Genomic DNA, 20,491 nt, shown 5'->3' with positions numbered 1-20,491 from the left:
GTTCTACCTGCCTGCCTTCCTCAACCTTGTTTTCTCTCCCAGCCTCTGTAACCTCAGTGAGCGCCAGGCAGCAGCATGCACGCGTGCACGCGCGCGCGCACACACACACACACACACACACACCCATGCATGCAACCCTGCTCCTGGGGCCTGAGACACTCCTCCCTTCCCTTACCCCCAGCAGTGACCAACTCCAATCACCAGTGCAGCTCTAGTTTGATGCCACCACCAAGAGGGGGGAGCCCTCTGACTCCTGGGCTCCGAGTCCCCAGGACGTGTCCTTACTGACACAACAAGGGATCAGCCCTGCATCCTCCAGCTGTGCCCTAACACTGTGCCACAGCCTTTGTGGCTGAAGACCTTACCTATGGCCGCCCACACAGGGCCGGGGCAGGGGATCATGGGCTTAGGAAACCACGGGGACATGCCACCTGCTGTCTACAAGCTTGTCTCCCAAACCACCAGGTGACCCCTGCTAGACCAAGGCCAGAGAACTTCTCAGATTCCCACCAGGGATTTGGGAGCATGAAATGGAACTCCTTTCTCTCCTTTCAAATGCTGGTAACAGCCAGGGCAGACTGCATACAGAACTCCGGGCGGGGTTTCCCACGTGAGTGGCAGCCTCCCAGCGCACATGAGCAGGATGGGGGCGTTAGACTCTGCCAGCACGCAGTCCTGCCCAAGCGCTCACGCCTGCAGTTCTGGAATGAAAGGCTTGCCTGGGGTTTGCTCAGGTTCACCTCCCCCAGCTCCCCAACTGCCCTCGATGGTGATCCCTCACTGTGACTGGCCGCAATGCCGGACACACGAGTCCGTCGTGAACCAGGGTGGGCAGCGACTGACCCCCAGGCAGTGCGTCCAGAGCAGTTCACGGGCCCCAGGCTGCGGGCTCACCCAGCAACAAACCTCAAGTTCTTCAAAGTGGAGGCAATGCAGGATCAATGGCCCGCCCCAAGCAGGTGAACAGACACAGTGAGGCTCACAGCAGAGACCGCTGGCTTCCCTGCAGAGGCTCTCCACATGTGTTTATTGTACTTCTCACTAAAAGCATTACATTTCTAAAAAAAAAAAAAAAAATCTTAACTTTTGCCAACATTTGAGAACTCTTTTCATTATTTTTATTTGTGATGATTTTTACATAGTTGATCACAGTGATTGAGGTCAAGGGCAACAGGAAGGTGGGTGAGATCACTACTTCCACACTCTCTTTTTTCCTTCCTGTATCTGGGGGGAAGGGAGGAGACAAGGAGAGAAGCCACACCCAGCATCCCAAATGCCCCTGCACTCGGGATGAGGACAGCCACCCGACACCACCCCAGGGTCCTGCTCACAAGGTTTCGATGGTTCAACAGTTCCAAGTTACTGCCACTCCAAGTGTGATGAAATTGCTCCAGAATCCACTGGTTGACATAGTCTACTTTAGAGTCTCTGTTTGCCCAGGAGACTCACTGCCAACACTTGGCTGGGGGAGTTGACTGATTCGTTCTGTCCTCCATCCTCTGTTGTGGTAACAGGTGTCCTCTGTAGGCTCCAGTGTACTCCCATATTATCCATGTCACCTGGATATGCTGTCCACTGCTCTAAGCCACTGAGGAGGCCCAGTTCTGACACACACTCCACGGTCAGACCATGGAACCTGCAATTCTCTCCATGGCTGGGGTTCTGTGTCCAGCAGTTCAGAAACTGCCCCACAGAAACTTCATCTGTGCTGATCCCAGAACTGATTCTTGTGTGTGCTTGCCCACACAAGGTCTGGCACAGTCCATCGCCCCAATCAGCTTATGCACATGCTAGTGGTTGCAATTGCTGGGTCAGTTCTGCATCCAGTCCTGTCTGCATAAACCAATGGGTGTTGCAGTCCAGGCGATCCTGTCTACCACACACTCAGCCTTCACGTACACCAGTGGGAGCTGCAGCCTAGTCAGAGCAACCCACAATAACCCCTACCAGGCCCACCCCTGCCCTGGTTCCCATGCTTGCCAGTATGTACAACAGACTGCTCTAGTCTGTCCCACAAACCATTCAGCTCTCACACATGTCAATGGGCATTGAAGCCTAATTCAACCCAACCAGCCTCACTATCCAGTCCACACACCTCTCAGCAGGTGCCACTCTGTCTAATTATACCTGTGCCAGTCATTGTTCTCATGCTCACCAGTCGGAGTGGCAAACCCAGGAGGTAGGTGCCCACTGTTTCCTACTGGGCCTACCCCCACACCCGGATCATACACTCTCCAGGAAGTTCTGCAGTTTAACTTGACAGAATTTGCTCCCCTGTGCCAGCATCTGCCAGCTGATGCTGCGGCAAGGCCCAACCAACCCATACCCACTGTGACTTGTGCATGCACCAGTAGGAACGGTCAACCCAATCTGGCTTTCTCCTGATCCAGCTCATATGAAGGCAACAGGTGTTGTAATCCTGCCTGGTCTCGTCTGCCCCATCTCGACTCACGCTCTCCAGTGGGAGTGGTGGTCCAGCAGGGAAGCCCTCTACAACCCCCTACCAGATTCACCCCCTCCACCCCTAGGTCTTTCGTGTACTGGTTCAGTGCTACGGTCCAGTCCAGCATGGCCTGCCTCACAACAGCATTTGCCAGTGGTTGCTGAAGCCTGGCTGGGCCCAGACCACCCCCCAATTCCAACTCATGCTGGTGGGGGTTACAGCCTAGCCCAGCCCAGTCTGTCCCCAGTCCTGGCCCTCATGTGAATTGGCTTGTGTCATGACCCAAACCAGCCCGACCCACACTCCATTCTGGTACTTGGATTTGCCAGCGGGTAATATGAATTGGTCCAACCTGGTTCACCCCTGACCTGCACCAAATGTATGCCAATGGGTACCATTCCTTGGCCTAGTCCGGGCTGTTCCCTAACATGGTTCTTGCATTCACCTGCAGGGACAGTGTCCTGACAGAGGAGTTGCCCAAGCTCCTCCAATGCCAGATCTCGCACATACCAGTGGGTCCATGGGCCAGCAATACTTAGTCCACCTCCTGTCCTGGCAGGAACAGTGGCCTTTCCTGACTTGCCTTCACCCATTCCTGTTTTTACTGTTGAGCATTACAGCCCAGCCAATCCTGGTCCACACCCAGACACAGCTCACACATGGCTCAGCAGAGGCAGAGACCTAACCTAGCCCATCCTACACCTACCCTGGTTTTCACGAGCACCAGTGGGTGCTGGAGTCTGGCCCAATCTGGCACACTCCAGACCCAGCCTACACTTGTTCCGAGGGACACTACAGCCATGCCTAGACCAGACAGCAGCCCCTATTCTAGCCTTCATACTCACTAGTGGGAACCACAACCCAGCCAGGGTGTCCCCTTTACTCCCCAACCAAGCCATAAATCTTGCACGTGCCAGTGGTTGCTCTGACCCAGCCTGGCATAGTCCCTCACCTGTCTTGGCCTTTACCTTTTGGCCTGCCCCTAGTCCCAACTCTTGCTGGCAGACGCTGGCACCTGGCCCTGCTCAGTTTGTTCCCATCCCTGGTTCATGCAAACTAGGTGAGACAGCCTAGCCTAGCATGACCTGCGCTCCAGCCTGGTGAGCAAAGGTTTGCTCAACCCTGCCCAGTCCACCCCCTTCCAAAACCAATCCATAAACTTGCCAACAGCTGGAGCTATCTTGCCCATCCTGCCTGACTCCCAGGCCTGGAATATGTGCTCGCCAGTGGGAGTTATGACCCACTAGGGGAGTTTCCCCAAGTTCCTTTACTCAGTCTTCTCCCAGACCCAGATCTCACCCATGCCAGCAGATGGTAGGCCCTGCCCCTGGTTTAGCCTGCTCCTCCATCTTGGCCTAGTATGAGCTGGTGAATGCTGCGACCCAGCCCACCCACACCCTGTTTTAGGATTCACATGCGGGCACTGCAGCCTGGATCTGTCCAGACTATTCTAAGTCCCTGTACCCGTGACTGTTGGCAGGTTCCATGGTCACACCTAGCTCAGCCCATCACCATCCCAACTCTTGAGCTAACCAGCAGGACTTGCATTTCCACAGGGTTTGGCCCACAAATCCCCCCACAGAATCTATCTCTGGACCTGGTTCTTTCGTGTGCAGGTTAGTGTCAAGGCCCCGTGTAATGTGACTCATCCCCTGTTCCAACATTCAGTCAGGTACTAGGATCTAGCCCTGCTAGACAGGCCCCCAGCCCTAGCTTTCACACGGACTGGCGTGTGGTGGTCAGCAATGTTCCATGCTTACAAGCCCAACTCCTGATTCCCATGTGGGCTGCTGCATGAGTCTGACCCATACAGATCTTCCAGTCTCTCCCCTCCAAATCACCAGGTCTCAGTCCCCTCGCTTATCTGCAAGTACAGTGGCCCTGACATTGAATCTCTCTCAGGATTCATTCCTCACCTACATGTACTGTGGCCTTATCACTGGATGTCCCTAGGCAGTAATTCCACACCTCAAACACCCCAGAACTTGCTGCCAGGTGGCCAGCAGGTAAAGCCCAGCACCAGTTGGCACTCTGACCATCCAAGAGCCCAGAACCTTCCCCCTGCCTAGAAGTGGTGGACTGGGAGCCAGGATCCCCAGCAGGAAGCCTGGCCCGGCATGGCTTCTCCCAGCCACAGCCACATGGCTGAAAGATTCAGATATCCACACCTCTGACCAGACTTACCTGGCCTCCGCCCACCAACATGGCGGTGGTAGGCAGAGCCATGACCCTGAGCATGCCCAGAGCCGTCCCTGAGATCTACCCACAGCATGATCGCTGTGACGGGAGGAAATTCTCGGCCCTTGGGCTTGGCAGCAGTAGACTGGGAGCCAGGATCCCCAGCAGGAAGCCTGGCCCGACACAACTTCTCCCAGCCACAGCCACGTGACTCAGAGATTCAGATATCCGCACCCCTGAGCAGGTTTACCTGGCTCCGCCCTTCATGCACTCTTGCATTACTCAATAAGCTCCCCAAGGCATCACTGGGTACCTCAGGGTGAATGTCTCAGCAGGAAACCAGGGGCCAAGTTCACAGCGGTCACCAGTTCCCAAACCACAGCCCCACACCTGCACCAGCAAAGTACGCCGCTGGTCTAACTGAGAGGAAGAGACGTGGCCGCCGGGCTGAGCAGTGGGACTTTCAGTAACCCACGTGACTCCTAGTGAAGCCTCCCAGGCAGAGAGCCCCATCACACCGCCCCCAGCACATCACTCACCTCCCATTACCAACACAGCCTGCAACCGCGCACCTTGGCCGGTCAAGTAGACAGATGTGGTATAATCTTGTCTGTCATCACTGACTCTGATGGAGACCAGAGGAACAGAGCTTCCAGATAACCTCCCCCAGCCACAGTGTCCAGCCCCAGCAGAGGGCAAAGCCACAAGGACCCCAGCATGGTTCCCATGGGGACAGCTGTGAAGGATGCTGCAGAGCCCCTCGCTGCCCCTCGCTGCTGATCCTCTGATGGACAAGCTGCATGGGTGCCTCTAACTGGGAAGCAGCTCTGCTTTGCATCCCCGTGTGCTTATTTCTGAACAGAAAATCTGCCACAAACCCACACACACGGACATCTGCACTCTGCCACGTAAGCCTCCCACCTTCCCCTCTCAAATGTTCCACGCCACCAACTGGCCTCTCAAACCACCATGCCCAAGAGCCAGCGGCTCTCCCAGGGCTCCCAACAGCTGTCAGGCACGCGGCAAGACCGAAGCCACTTTCACGGCAGCTCTAGGCCTGCTTATTTACTCGGTGTCTCCCACAGGCACAGCAGGACTTTCCGGAGGGTGTGACATGTGAGGTGCAGGTGCACAGCACACGCCATTGGTGTCTGTTCATGTGCAAGGGCAGCCTTTGCTCGGAATCATGATTGTTCGCTGGGTACTGGGGCTCCTCCTGGGCAAGCACGCAGCCAGACCCAACTGGAGGAAAAAGGCACGTCCTGCAGCAGTTGGGGTTCCCAGACAGCAAACCTCGGTGCTCCTTTCCAGGACATGCGACTGCCCCAGTGACAGCTACGTGGCGGGAATAAACCAGAATCAACTAACCCACCAACGCCAGAATAGAACCAACTAGCCAACCAGAGAGCAGTTTCGCTCACTCCAAACACTGAAACTGGGAGACACGGCTGGGTGACAGCCTTAGGCAGTCAGGCCAAAGCTCAGGCCTTTGCGTTCAATGCCAGGACGGAAGCAGCCAACCAGAGCCAGATGGGGGGAGGGGAGGACAGAGCCGAGGCCCCAGGCAGAGCGAGCCTCTGTGGAGGCAGGAAACAGGAAGCTGGCAGCAGCTGCCAGCACACGGCAGGTCCAGGTGGGAGACAGGAAGGACCGGGGTGAAGCGGCCACCTTCGGGGGTTGCATCACGCAGGCCAAGCCACTGCCCTGTCCTGGCTCTCAGCTCCCTCACCTGCAAAGTGAGGGCGAGGAGACTGCCTGTACACAGCTGTGCTGAGGACTCAACGAGAGAAGGGTGTGAGGCAGGCGATCCCAGCGGTGCGTGGCCCTGGGAGCCAGCTACGAGGGCTGAGCTCACTGGTCCCTGGCTCTGCAGTCCTGGCCACGGAAGGCATTTGGGGCGTGAACAGTGCATGGGAATTTCCTCTTCCATTCCCCACTACAAACACATGCCATAAAAGCAGTCCCGGTGGGCCAGCTGGCAAGGAGCCTTCGGCCATTAGGCTCTGCCCAGCACTCCCAGCACCCCCAGCACCTCCGGCACCAAGCACCAGGCAAGGCTGTCCACGCCACCTCCACCCCCAGAACCCAGGCTGCCAGGCCAAAGCCCTTCAGTGCCGCTGTAGTCACAGCCAGCTTCAAAAACAACAACTGAGAGCATCTCTCCAAGTCTGGTGGCCAGGACAGGGGCTTCCACACGCAGGCCAAGCCACCTGAGCCACAGCTGCCGCCCCAGGGCCTTGCACAGTGACCCAGACGCATAGGCCAGCTCCACTTCCAGGTCAGGTGGCCTAGGGCCGAGTGGAGCAAGCTGCCAGCCCAACCATGAGGTCTCCCAGAGCAAAAGAGAGCCCGTCCAGCAGGAGAAAATGCTGCTGCTACCCAGATCCACATGCTGGCCTGGGGCCAAGGAGACTCCTCCAGGGGAGCACGAGGCCCCGGAGGACACCCGCGCCCAGGACATATATGGTCACATGGCTGCCGACGCAGCTGGGAACACCGGGCGTGCTCCGAGGAAGGAAAGCGGCTCTGCACGGTGCCCTCAGCCCTGGGCACCCTCGCTCTGAGCAAGGGCACAGAGTGGGGTCCTCTTCAGGGTGAAATGAGGAAAGGGGCAGGATACCCCGTGCTGGCCGAGACACACTCTCGCACGTGCACATGGACGCACACTCACTCGGCTCCTCTGCCCCGTGCGCTATGTACCAGGTGCCCTCAACCGTGTGGCACCCCGCCTCACAGAATCTGCCGCCCAAGCCACTCAGGCAGCACCGAGTGGCATGCTGCTTTTATTCTCAGCCATTCCCACAGGGAGTCCACGATCAGAAGTTCTGTGTCAAAAACGGCAGTGCTCAGAGTGTGACGTCACACACCTCCCGCACACAGGCACACCCGCCTGCCTTTGACCACTACCTGCAGAGTGACAGTGCTGGCAGCACTGACCTCTGCCCTTGTGTGTCCTCAAGGTTGAGGGGACCGATCCGCTACATCAGCCAGAGAGCCAGCATGCAGCCCCAAGCCTCCTGGACCGCAGGTGTCAGGACCTGCCAGCCTGGGGGCACTGAGGCCCTGCCAGGCTGGGGGCACCGACGGCCTGGAGAGTCCCACAGCCAGACAGGGCTCCAGCCAGCAACAGCAGCACTGGCGGGAAGTGGCAGACCGTGTACACCCAGACAGGCCTCTGCCCACACAGCCTAGACCGCAAAACCCCAGCAGGTGCACCCCGGGTCTGTGGTGGCAACTCCAGGAGAGCCCCCAACCTCAGCTGTCTGACACTGGGGTCCTGTTGTTTGGGGCACTGCCTGCCTCCCGAGCCCAGGACACAGCAACCAGAAACGTCCCCTGGAGGGCATGGCCAGCTCTGATCTGAGAACCAGCAGCGCAGGCAAAGGTCGTGCATGGACTGTCTTTCCAAGGTCTCTGGCTGCATCAAGCAAAACAAACATGGCGACAACACCCAGTGCACGTCTCCCCTCACCCACTCCACCCAACAGCCAGGCGAGGCACTGTTCCTGGCTCTGCCAGTGCCCACAACACCATCAGCACTGGCACTGGGGCATCCTGACGCCTGGTTCTCCAGGTACAGCCTGAGAGCTTCCCTCTCCAGTCCACTGCAGGGTAAGGTCAGTGTCCCCGAAGTCATCCCCAGGTACATCTCCAGAGATACCCAAGGAGTGGGTGCAGGGTGTCATCAGCTAAGCTTCCGCCTGCAGTGTCGGCATTCCATACGGGCAATGGTCTGCATCCTGCTTTCTCCACTTCCTAGCCATCTCCTTGCTAACGGCCTAGGAGAGCAGCAGAGTATGGCTCACACCCTTGGGCCCCGAGGAAGGCCAGAAGCTCCCAGCTTTGCTATGACCCAGCCCTAGCAGTTGCAGCCACTTAGGGAATGAACCAGTAGATGGAAGATCTCTTTCTTCTTCAGTCACTCTCTCTCTCTCTCCCCATCTCCCTCCTTTTATTACTGTAACTCTGCTTTTCAAATTAATATTTCAAAAAACAGTCTCTTATTAAAAGAGTCACCCAGAGGTGGGTTCAAGACATGCCCAATAGGCCTTACACCAGCACCCCTGCAGGCCACTGGCCAGCCCAGGAAGGCCAGCCACAGGACACTGATGGCCTTAAAAGAGAGAAACACCAAGCACAAAGCACCTCCCTCAGCAAGCACTCCAGGAGCTCTTCCGGGGTGCCGGGAGCTCCCGAAAGGAGGCCCAAGGGCACTGAATGGCTGTAACCCCATCAGGAACGAAGCTCCAGGGCTGGGGCAGGGACGCAGAGGGACACGCCGGCAAGGGGTGCCCTGGGTGCGGCTAGGTGCAGCGAGTTCACACACATACACAGCTGTGTACTAGCAGACCCACGACCCACTTGCGCAAGGTGCAACAGTTGGTTCCGAGCTGAAATACGTGCCCAGCACACTCTTTAGCATAGCAAGACCTGGACCAGATACAAATGGAGCCAGCCATAAGGTGCCAACTACAAACATTTAAGTTTCAAGTTTTCTACACACAGTGAGATGAGCAACACGAGGCCAGCACTGTGGGGAGCACATTAAGCTTCCAAAAGGGTGCCAGTTTGATTCCCAGCTGCTCCACTTCAGACCCCGCTCTCTCCTGGGGGAGCAGAGGAAGTCAGCGCAAGCCTTGGGCTCATGTGAGACACGGAGAAAGTGCCTAGCCCCTGGCTTTGGACGGGCCCACCTCCACCAAGCGGAGAGCCTCCCAGGGCAGCATCACGGACGTGTCGCAGTGGGCACTCTGCAGGAAGGGAGCCTGGGAGCTGGCCATTCTCCTCACTGGGTGTCTCGCACCGACCAAGCCCATGCCCAGACCCTGCTACAGGTGCCCGTGTAAGAACCGTGCACACAGCCTGCCAAGAAGCGACGTGTGCTTTGAAACCAACTTGCTTTCTCTTTCCCCCAGGAACTGCCCCAGGGCAATCACAAAGCAGCAGGAGCAGGCCTGGCACAGAAGCAACCCCTCACATAACGGCAGAGCCAGGGGTCCACGCTGCAAATGAACCAAGGGATGGCAGCCGTGAGCACTGAGGACCACGGGTACCCCAAAGGGGAGATTGGGACACCCACACACTCCCGACCAGTGCTCCCAAAGTGGACCTGGGCCTCCAGCCACAAATTACAGGAGGGAGGCCAGAAGCACACTGTAAACACGTGGGCAGTTAGCAAACTGCACAGCAAACCATCACCCGGGGGCTTCCATGACGGGAAAAGGAAGGGCACAGGAAGCAGATTGCAAGACACAAGCCAGCCCGCACAGAGCCAGCCTGCCTGGGCCCACAGCAACCAGTGCACACATGTGTCACTGCACACAACAGCTGCATGTGTTTTTACACAGATGTGTAGATCTCAAAGAAATAGGAATACACACTAAAGAACAAAAACAGCATTACTGGGGGCCAATGTTGTGGGAAAGCCAGTAGAACTGCTAACTGGAATGACAGCGTCCCAGCTGCTTCACTTCCAATCCGTCCCCATCAACAGCCTGGGAAAAACGGGAAGACGACCCAAGTGCTTGCGCCCTGCACTCCCGTGGGAGACCAGAATGAAGCTCCTGGATATTGTAGACATTTGGGCATTGAACCAGCAAATGGAAGCTCTCTCTTTCCCTCTCTCGTTCAAAATAATTTTTATTTAAAATTCCTAAAAGAACTCTTGTATGTTTTCTCTCAAAGTGTGGCAATAGGAATGTGACTGTGTTTAAAATGCCCACGCTAAGGATGCAAACTCCAGCACAGAAGATACACTTAGTCCTAAAGCGAGCCTCTGGGTGGAGAGGGCCTGGCCACAACGGTGACCAGGGAGTGCGGAGGGCATGGGGCGACCAGGGAGTGCAGAGGGCATGGGGCGCACTGAGGGTGGAGAGGGGCCAAGGGTGGGAGGGCCTGGCCACAGCGGTGACCAGGGAGTGCAGAGGGCATGGGGCGCACCGAGGGTGGAGAGGGGCCAAGGGTGGGAGGGCCTGGCCACAGGGGTGACCAGGGAGTGCGGAGGGCATGGGGCGCACTGAGGGTGGGGAGGGCCTGGCCACAGGGGTGACCAGGGAGCGCGGAGGGCCTGGGGTACAGTGAGGATGAATTCGCTCTCCCACAGTCAAGTACTCCGGTCAAGCACAAACACCCACCAGTGAGCGTCTCGTCCCACCTGCTCCCAAGAACAAATGAGAAGACGTCCATAAGCAGGGAGGGTTACCAGGCCTTCCCCTCGCAGGCAGGCAGCCAACAGGTGCACAGGGCTTTCTTGTCAATGCAGCAGAAAACTGGTGCTCGGCAATGCGGAGGGAGTCTCAACACGAGGCTGCGGTCACCCCAGCCATCCCTTCTGCCACCCCTAGACACTCAGACAGCTGCAGAAGAACCCACTACAGGTATTCCCACGCCAACAGTTCAGGGTGTGTAAGATGGACTGAGCAACAACACACAAACGGGAAGCGGGAACTGCCAACCGACAGACTCCACACACACAGACCCTTCACGGAAGCACTCGCGGGGACGACAGTCCGGGACATAAACGACAAGTGAACTGCCAACCAACAAGCATGCGCGGGGAGAGCCAGGGACCCAGGCCCTGGACGCACAGCTTCGACGCCCTGCCTCAGCTTCAGCTCCTCCCAGTGAAGTCACACAGGCTGATAGGAAACTCCTAACCGACATGGCAAGGACAGCAAACCTCCACCAGTCCCGGACAATCACCACCACTCCTGCCCCTGGACACAGGAAGCGGAGCACGGAAAGCCCAAACCCTCACAGGTGCACCCGCTGAGCAAATTCCTTTCCAACTGAAGCGAATCCAAGCCCAGGTGAGGCGGCTGAGGAACCAGACGGTCTGGAAATGTGGGTTCTGCCCTGATTCCGCTCCCTGGGCTGTGCTTCTGTGGGCTCTATCTCCAGGAAGGCTGCTGGAGTCAAGAACCCCCAGGTGGACCCCTGCTGCCCTGCAGCCCCTGCGGGACTGGACCCTGCCTCCCCTCCCCACCCCGTGTTCCCATCCCCCACCAGGGCCCTTGCACTGACTGCCTGCAGCCCAGGGGTACACCTCCCCTGATTCTGCTCAAATGTGGCCCCCTCGAGAAACAGCCCTGACTGCTAACTCCACCTCAGCATGCCCCAACCCTCCCGTACCCTGTTTTGCTCTTGCTGTTTATTTTCTTCCTGTAATGAAACATGTAACACATGCCTTACTGCTTTTGCAATGACAGTGGGACTAGCATTGTGGCACAGCCGGTAAAGCCAAATGCTGCCCCACTTCTAATCCGCCTCCCTGTTAATGGCCTGGGAAAGCAGCAGAAGATGGTACAAGGTCTTGGGCCCCTGCGCCCACATGGAAGACCTGGATGAAGTTCCTGGCTCCGACCTGGCCCAGCCACAGCCGTTACAGCCCTTCGGGGAGTGAATCAACAGGTGGAAAATCTCTCCTCTCTGTAGCTCCGCCTTTCAAATAAACAAATCTTTACCCCTCAAATGTGCTCACGTGTCTTGTCAGTAGCCATCAGCACCAACCACCTCCAGCCCTCCTCTTCCGCACCTCTAACCTCTTCAGACGCAAATTTCACTATATCCCAGGCAAGCAGCGTCACAGGAAGCGAGGCCACCAGGACCCAACCACGTCACTCAGCGTCACAGGAAGCGGGGCCACCAGGACCCAACCACGTCACTCAGCGTCACAGGAAGCGGGGCCACCAGGACCCAACCACGTCACTCAGCGTCACAGGAAGTGGGGCCACCAGGACCCGGCCACATCACTCAGCGTCACAGGATGTGTGGCCTCAGGACCAGGACAGCACCACTCAGTTTAACGCTCTCCAGGTCACCAGGCAGGAGGCCGGCTCAGAACAACCTTCCTGTGCAGGACGGGCTGTGCCAGGTGTGGTCTCCATCTGTCCACACAGGGGCACCTTACACGCTCTGCTGCCAGCGCGGGATCCAAGGGTTCAAGACCCTGCTCGCGACACGTCAGGGCACACACTCTGTTGGGCTTTCTGACGGCTCGCAGACCCCACATCCTCCATCACACCTTCCCCTTTGACTCCCTCAACCTGCTAGATTCTTCTCCGTGGCCCTCACATCCGTGACACCCCTTGACTATTCAGAACTGACGCTGCCCCCGACAAGGAAGAAGGCTGTGACCTCTGCGGTCTCCCAGAGCCCACACGTCGTGACGCTGACACAGGCTATGACCACCGCAAGGGCCTTCCACTGCATCCCAGAGCAGCAGTCGCCAAGTTCAACGGCGACAGCTGCCACGGTGCAGTCAGCTCATCACTGACATTGGGAAGGGATCAACACAGTCACATCACTTGTGTCCGTGGCTTCCAGCCTCAACTGCCCTCAACAAAGCAGACAGGCTCTAAGTAGCAAATTCATGGGCCTGGTGCAAGAGCCTAGTGGCTAAAGTCCTTGCTTTGCATGTGTTGGGATGCCATGCGGGTGCCGGTTCATGTCCCAGCTGCTCCACTTCCCTTCCAGCTCCCTGCTTGTGGCCTGCGGAAGCAATAGAAAATGGCACAAAACCTTGGGACTCTGCACCCACGTGGGAGACCCAGAAGAAGCTCCTGGCTGGCTTCAGATCGGCTCAGCTCCAGCCACCAAGGTCACTTGGGGAGTCAACCAGCGATGGAAGCTCTCTCTCCTCTCTATAAATCTGACTTTCCAATAATAAATAAATAAATCTTTACAAAACAATACATTGATTTTACTTTTGACGTTTATATAATTGAGAGAGATGCATGCGCATGTGGCCTGGGTGGGGAGAGCTGAGGGATGGAGGGAGGTGGCAGAGACAACTCCCTCCAATCTTTTTCTTCCTGTGTCTGCATCAAGTGGAGAGAGAACAGAAGGGCCTCTCCCATGCACGCCAGTACCCGTGAATGCAAGGACGGCCTCGCGATGTCATCCCAGGGTCCCCTCTGGTTCTGAGGACACTGCTCAAGTGGTTTCGATCATTCTAAGATGCATACAGGTACAACTTCCAACTGGCAAAGAACTAAGAACGCGCATGCGCACCCAGTCGGGAGCCCTCGCAGAAGTGACCCACTCTATTTTAAAAGCTTAAACCACAGCCCAGGAGACACTGGCCCATGCAGACTCCTTTGAGAGACCTCCCCTGACCCGCAAACCCAACTTCAGGCCCCGTCTCACTCCGGCCGTGTTATCTGTAGTTCATATTTGCTGTGTGGTTCATTTGGTGTGCGGCAGCCACAGTGTTCTGGGGGGCCAGGGCCTCCCGCAGACATGACAGCTCTTCCTCCGGGGGTTCAACTCGGCCCTCCCCTTCCAGCAACCGCCGCATCTCGTCACTGGAGCAGGGCCCCACCAACTCGTGCCAAAAGGCAACCCAGCGTCACTGCACTCAAAGACTGCGACCCACCCTGCCCCATCAGGCTTTCCTGCTCCGCTCCGAGGGGCATCAAGAGCAGACTGCATTCAATGCAGCTACACACAACACGCACGCTACACCATCCCACACAACGGGCCGCAGCAAGCAGCAGCTGCCCCTCACCACACAGTCCTGGCTCAGACCTCCAGCACTCCCGGCAGCCCTGTGGCTGCACCAAGGCAGGTGCACTTCGACCTGCAGCTTTCTGAGCCCAGATCACCCTCCAGTGCCCAGGCTCTCATCCCCAGAACGGCAGCTCCATCGTCCCTCTCACACCGGCGGGCAGCAGCCAGCGGCCTTTCACCAGCAGCAACAAGCTCACCTATCCTTCCGCCCCGGCTCCTCCCCACCTCAGGTGTGCCATCACAGCCCACACGCCCACCTGTCCACGGGCTCTCAGGCCGAGCACGCTCCCCCCACACCTGCTTCCTCACAGGCGCTAGCAAACCGCTCCGCACCAGCCAACAAGTACCTAACACTTCTACTCTTGACCATTTAGTGCATGGGCCAGTTTCTGCCTGTGCCCAGTTAAATCCCAAGGCAGGAACTGGACCCAACCCTGCGTCCCAGGGCAGGAGCCAGCCAGCAGGACTCCCAGGAGGAGGCCCACCTCAGTGCCTGCTGCCTCCCCCCTCCACAAGACCCCTGAAGATGTTATCAGCAGGAAACAAAAGCCCTGCAGCACCATAATGAAGCTCTCTGGCTTTTGTTTCCTAATTAGAAAAACCCAAAGATTGTAGCCAGGGAACAGCCAAATATTTGGAACATTAAAGAAGTTACAGAGACCCAGCTCCCCACCCCACCCCTACAGGGTACCCCGGCACAGACCATCCAGAGGAAAAACTCGCAGCTGGCCGGCCCTGGCCAGAAGAGCGGGCACTGCCCAGACCTCCGTCTCTCTCAGAGCATGAGGTCTGACCATTTTGGGGAAAAAAAACAGGAGCTGTTGTGTTTACAGATAAACTGCCCGCAGCTCGGCGCCGCCAGGGCACCCCATCACAGGGGCTTCAGGGAGCTCTGCAGGCCCTGTGTTTGCCCCCACCAAGGAGAAACTTCCCCTTTCCAAGCCCTAACTCTCCATTCGCCGGCAGCCACTTTCATTTCTTGCAGTCCAGCCCACTCTGCGCGCACACGCACGCACCCACACACACACACAGTAAGGAAAGGCAGACTATTTTTGCCAGAGGCAGTTAATTTTGGGCTACATCTCCTGGCATGCGAAGCGCAGGCCAAACCTCAAGACCCCACCACCAGCGCGCGCCCCCGGCCGTGGCCGCCCCTGTATCCCCGGCTCCCCCACAATATCACCCACCCCTCTGAAGCCCTCCGAGCCCCCTCACCACAGCTGCTTCCTCAAGTCTCGCCTTCCCCACTGCCCACCTCCGCGGCGGCGGCCAGGAAACCCAAAGCAGGCCCGGGACGGAAACTCATCACGGAATACCACACTCACCTGACCCAGGTCAGGCACCGCTCGGCCACAACACGCCCAGCCAGGGGTGCGGATCTGCTCCTTCGCGCTCAGCGCCTGCAAGTAACGGAGGGTGTGAGATCAGCGCGGCGGGTCTCCCCCAAAGTCACTCCAAAGTGCAGGGGACGCCCCCCTGCAGGCAGGCTGGGGGTGGGACGCACAAAGACGTGCACGCACCAGGCTCGGGCAGGAGTCCCACTCAGGGAAGTGTTGGAGAGAGCCCAGGGTGATCGCTGCCCGCCATGAACCCGAACCCCGCATCTGTGCGGAGCAGCGGCTGCGTGCACAGCCCCGTCGCTCCCCGAGTTTCCTCCGTCTCTATAAACACTCTCCCCGCCGGGGCCCCCGCGCGCAGCGGCAGCACGCGCCGCATATTTGGAAAGATCGTTCGCTTCCTCGCGCGCACACACGTATGAACCCCCACAGCCCCTCTCAAAACAAAACAAACAAACAAGAAAAAGAAAAGAAAGAAACTATTTCTTGCAGCCGCTGCAACAGTTTCTAACTTCGGGATGGGGGGCCCAAGGCCGGGCACTGAGTCGTGGAGCATTCGGGGTCCTTAAAAACTCCAACGAGACGATGCCCCCCTCCAAAGAACAGCAGCAACTGCCCGCCGTGAGCCCCTAGATGCACGCCAATGCCTGCCAAACCACCCGGAGCTGGCCGAGCCGCGGAGAAAACTTGTGCGCCCGGGGGCCCATGCCAGCGCCCCTTCGCCCGCCCCACCCTACCTGGTGTCCTGGCGAGCAGGGACGTGGACCGATCAGCGGCCGCGGGCTGAGCCCATGTTTGCAGAGCGAGCGCGTTCCGCTAGGACGGAGGCGGGCACCCACCGCTCCTCGCTCGGCGCGCTCCTCCCTGCCTCCTCCGCGAGCTCCCGCCCGGGGTAGCCCGAGGAAGCAGCTCAGCAGCCCAGCCACATGGTTACTGCGCTGGGAAGCGACTCCCGCCGACTTATATAGGTCGGGGAGCTCCCTGGGCAATGTAGTCCGGGTCCCGGGTCGCCGCGGCGCCCGGGGCGCGGGGTGGGACTACAACTCCCAGCATCTCCCCGGGGCCCTGGGCGGGGCTCCAAGTAGACGCGCGTGGGGGGCGGGGGCCGGGCTGGCCGCGAGTGCGGAGCAGCTCCTTCGCCTGGACCCCAGAACAGGCGCCCTTGGAGGGGAGCAGACGGCCAGACCCCTCGGGACTCGCCGGCCTCGAGCCGCCGGCGGGGCGCACTGGCGGGGACGGAGCTGAGCTCTCAGCTTCCAGCTGGGAGTTTTTCCAGCCGTTCCCAGCCTCCCGGAAAGTGCGAAATCCGGGGCTCCCTAGTCTGGGAGAGATGGGGCGCAGGCGGGTGAGCGCGTGCGGGGTGCCAGGCGCCAGGGTGCGTCTGTCGCCGCCGTGGGGCAGGTGCACCCCCGCGGGCTCGGAGCACCAAGGAGAGGCTGTTCCAGAGCCGTCTCTGCACCCGGAAAAGGGATTCCTCGTTAGCCCTGGCACCTGGCCGTGGAGAAGAAGCTTCCAGAGCCAACCCGGGTCAGCCATGGCAAACCTGACAGAGGCTGTCCACCTCATTCAAGAGCCACGCCTGACCTTTGGGGCAGCCGAGACACAAGGCAGGGTTAGGTTAACACCCTAAGTCACACAGGGGTGCGGACTCGCAAGCTCTGCCCCCGAACATCCCCAGCGGCACGTGCAGTGGTCGTGTCCTCCAGGAGTGGGTCGGCTCCGGGAGAGCCGAGTGTGTCCCCTGTGTGATCCTTGTTTCAGCGCTATGCCGGACACCTGGCACACGATGCAGTGCCTGCTATGGCCCGCCACCCTTCACCCTTGTGCAGACACGTGCGATGCACACACATACTTGCATGAATGTGTGTTGGACACACGCGTGCCCATGTGCACACCCAGCTGGGCACATCCAGCAGTACCTCTCCCTCCTGAGAACAGCCTGTTCCCTGTTCAGTTTTTGGCTCTGCTTTCCGCATGAGCTCCACACGCGGTTCTGTGCTGCTAACACTGCTAAACAATAGCAAACGGAAACCAACGCTTGGGTGTAGGCTCCACCAGGGCACCCGATGACCACAGGGTCCCCCGTGAGAGCTGAGCTGGCCATCTCCACCCTCGCCACACAGCGGTCACTCTCCACTCCCTGCCTAACCTTGGGTCTTCCCTCTCAGACCACAGCTTTGGGGGGGGGGGGGGGCAGAGGTCATGGCCACTCCTGCCTCACCCTGCATCTTCCCTCTCAGACCACAGTTGTCCCCGGGGCAGGGGTCACTGTCCACTCTGCACATGTTTCCCCCATCCCAGCAGGACTTGGTCCTCCGCCTGCTCTGAGTGGACCTGTGGGAGTCACAGAAGCGGGGCAGGTCACATGAACACACTCTGAACCTTGTAGCCCTTGCACGGAAGCCCGCCCACTTGCTCCTGCATGCTCAGCGGGTCCTCACCAGTACCTCAAGTGCAGGCTGGTAGGCGCTGGGAGGCAAAGACCTTCCACTGATGGCAAGCGGCTGACGAGTGCAGATCAGTGAGGGACGCGGGCTGCTTTTTCTCTACAGTATTTTTTTTTTCCCTAGGCTCCATACTTTTCAGTACAGATGCTAATCGCCATTTAGGCTCTTCTTTTGTGACTGGAACTGAAATATGAGGTAGGTGTGAAACACTTTCAGAAAGCGAAGTTGCTGTTCATTTGCGTATTGGTGACGTAGTGTCTTAAATGCAAATGAAGTAGATGGCTGCAGGGAGCTTGGCCGCCTTATTTTGCTTTTTCTAATGTGGTTACTAGGAAACCAAAGATGCCCTGTGTGGTCCGGGCTGTATTGTGCTGTACAGTGCTGGTTTAGGAAAGCCAGACCAAGCCCATGTTGGTGCTCAGTGGGTCCTTGCTATGCACCTGCAGGGAAGCTGAGTGCTTGGATACCTCACGGGATGATTTCCTGCTTATGTCCAGCACAATTCCATCTGTTTTGGTTCTCTTTTATTTGTTTTTGTACTGACTTGTCACCCAGCCTCTGATAGTGAGAAATATCTGTAAAGAAATGGCCAGAGCTTCTGGTTCTTCTTGGTCCCTGTTAACTTCCTGTGGTAAGGGATGGAGTGACACAGTCTTTTTGAGAATTTTAGGAAACCCGTGGACAGTTCTCCCAGCATGACACAGGCATTCATAACTTGGGTGCTGGTTCTTGGGTGGTTCTTCCTTATACCACCCCCAAACAAACTGATTGGCGAAGAGCCCTGCAGGATTCGGCTACAGGCCAGCTCCGTCTTCCTTTGTGTGCAATCAGCAGAACATGATAGCGGGGTCCCTTGTAGCACAGCTTGGCTCACTGATGGAACCCCAAGCACGGCCAGCTGTGGTGTAGGAGTGGTTGTCCTGCTGGCCGGCCACCTTGTGAGTCGAGGGAATGTGGCTGGCTCTCCAGTGACCAGAGACCTGAAGGTGCCAGGGCGGCCACAAAAGGATGCAACAGTCCCCAAGAGCTGGGCCTTTGCACCAGGTGGAAGCAGCTGCCAGCCTCATGTGCCCACGTTTTCACACAACAGCAGCCCAGACTCCTGCGGTCTAAGCCAGACCTCTGGCCAGGTCCACCTCTCTCCCAGCTCCAAGTCTGTCGTCTGCAGTCACTCCAAGTCGGGGCTGAGGGCCAAGGAAGGCCTTGGGGTGTGCCTCAGTGTGTGAACTGGGACGGACTCTGTGTGTGTGTCACACGAAACACACGAAGCTCTTCAGGTGGCAGAATCCAGCCAATTCATTAAGAGGAAATCTTAAAATGAAAAGTCACCCTTTGGCAGCTTCCAGGGGAATGATTTAGTTAGACAAAGAATTCAATAAGTGAAATATTATAAAGTGAATCTCATTGCATCTGGATTACACTCAAAAACTGCATGCCTAGTTCATTCAAAAATAAACTTGACATTACTAACAAATAGCATTAATTATTAATAATATTATCTTAGGATGTACTGATGTTAATAAGTATTGAGTCTTGGCACTATTATTTTGTACATTATTTAATATTAGCAGAGATTGTAAGCCAGATGCCCTGGGCAAAATGTGGGCGGGGTGTAAGATGTTCATATGGTTCTGAAATCACCCCTGCCTACCTGGTGCCCCCGAGGAGTGGACCCTCACCGTGAAGACACAGCCATCACCAACGTGGACCAAGCTGACCAGTTTACCAAATCAACTATACAGTGTCACATATAAAATGTTCAACCCACAACTGTTTGTGAGAAAATGATCAAAAACCAAGAATGCGGCCCATACTTTTCAAGCAAATCACTCTCTTTTTGTTCAGGGTGTATATATTTTATTTCAAAAACACAGTTCCATCGAGAGAGGGAATGACACAGAGTGCCCTGTGCTGGTTCATCCCCCAGAATGGTTTCAAAAGCCATGGCTGGCCAGGCCAACGCCAGAGCTTCTCCCAGGTCTCCCGCGTGGGGGACAGGGGGCCAGGCCAACGCCAGAGCTTCTCCCAGGTCTCCCGCGTGGGGGACAGGGGGCCAGGCCAACGCCAGAGCTTCTCCCAGGTCTCCCGCGTGGGGGACAGGGGGCCAGGCCAACACCAGAGCTTCTCCCAGGTCTCCCGCGTGGGGGACGGGGAGGCCAGGCCAACGCCAGAGCTTCTTCCAGGTCTCCCGCGTGGGGGTAGGGGCCCAAGGACTTGAGGCCATCTTCTGCTGCTTTCCCAGGCCATTAGCAGGGAACTGGGTTGCAAGTGGAGCAGCCAGGACTTGAACTGTCAATTGGATACAGGATGCCAGTGTCACAGAGAGTCGCTCAACCTGCTACTCCACTGTGCCAGCCCCTCACATTTCCTTGAAAATGGCTGAAAATGCCCAGATGAAAAGCAGCTGGGCCACACATTTTAGCATGTAACCCTTCAGATATTTTAGTACGTAACCCTTGAGTGCATCCCGGGGGGGAGGGGAGTCTTAAAAATCTATAGAAGAAAAAAAAATCTATAGAAGACATTTTGGGATTTCTGGAGAACTTTGCATATAGATGCCCTTCTGATGAGAATTA

General features: G+C 57.4%; 1 protein-coding gene across 2 annotated transcripts in view; it reads right to left on the bottom strand.

Moving 5' to 3' along the window:
* Positions 1–16,392, bottom strand: part of ITPR1 (inositol 1,4,5-trisphosphate receptor type 1) — a 215,994-nt gene extending 199,602 nt beyond the window's left edge. For both annotated transcript variants that reach the window (XM_040995101.1, XM_040995102.1), the window contains exons 1-2: positions 16,206–16,392; positions 15,457–15,531 (exon numbers count right to left, since the gene is read on the bottom strand). The gene's annotated coding sequence lies outside the window, so the exon portion shown is untranslated. The remainder of the gene's footprint in view (positions 1–15,456; positions 15,532–16,205) is intronic.
* Positions 16,393–20,491: the final 4,099 nt, after the last annotated feature.

Source organism: Ochotona curzoniae, unplaced genomic scaffold (genome assembly GCF_017591425.1).
Source record: "Ochotona curzoniae isolate NIBS_2020 unplaced genomic scaffold, NIBS_Ocur_1.0 contig_908, whole genome shotgun sequence".
Lineage (NCBI taxonomy): Eukaryota > Metazoa > Chordata > Mammalia > Lagomorpha > Ochotonidae > Ochotona > Ochotona curzoniae.
The sequence above is the reverse complement of the archived record's forward strand: the minus strand, read 5'-3'. Positions and strand labels throughout refer to the sequence as shown.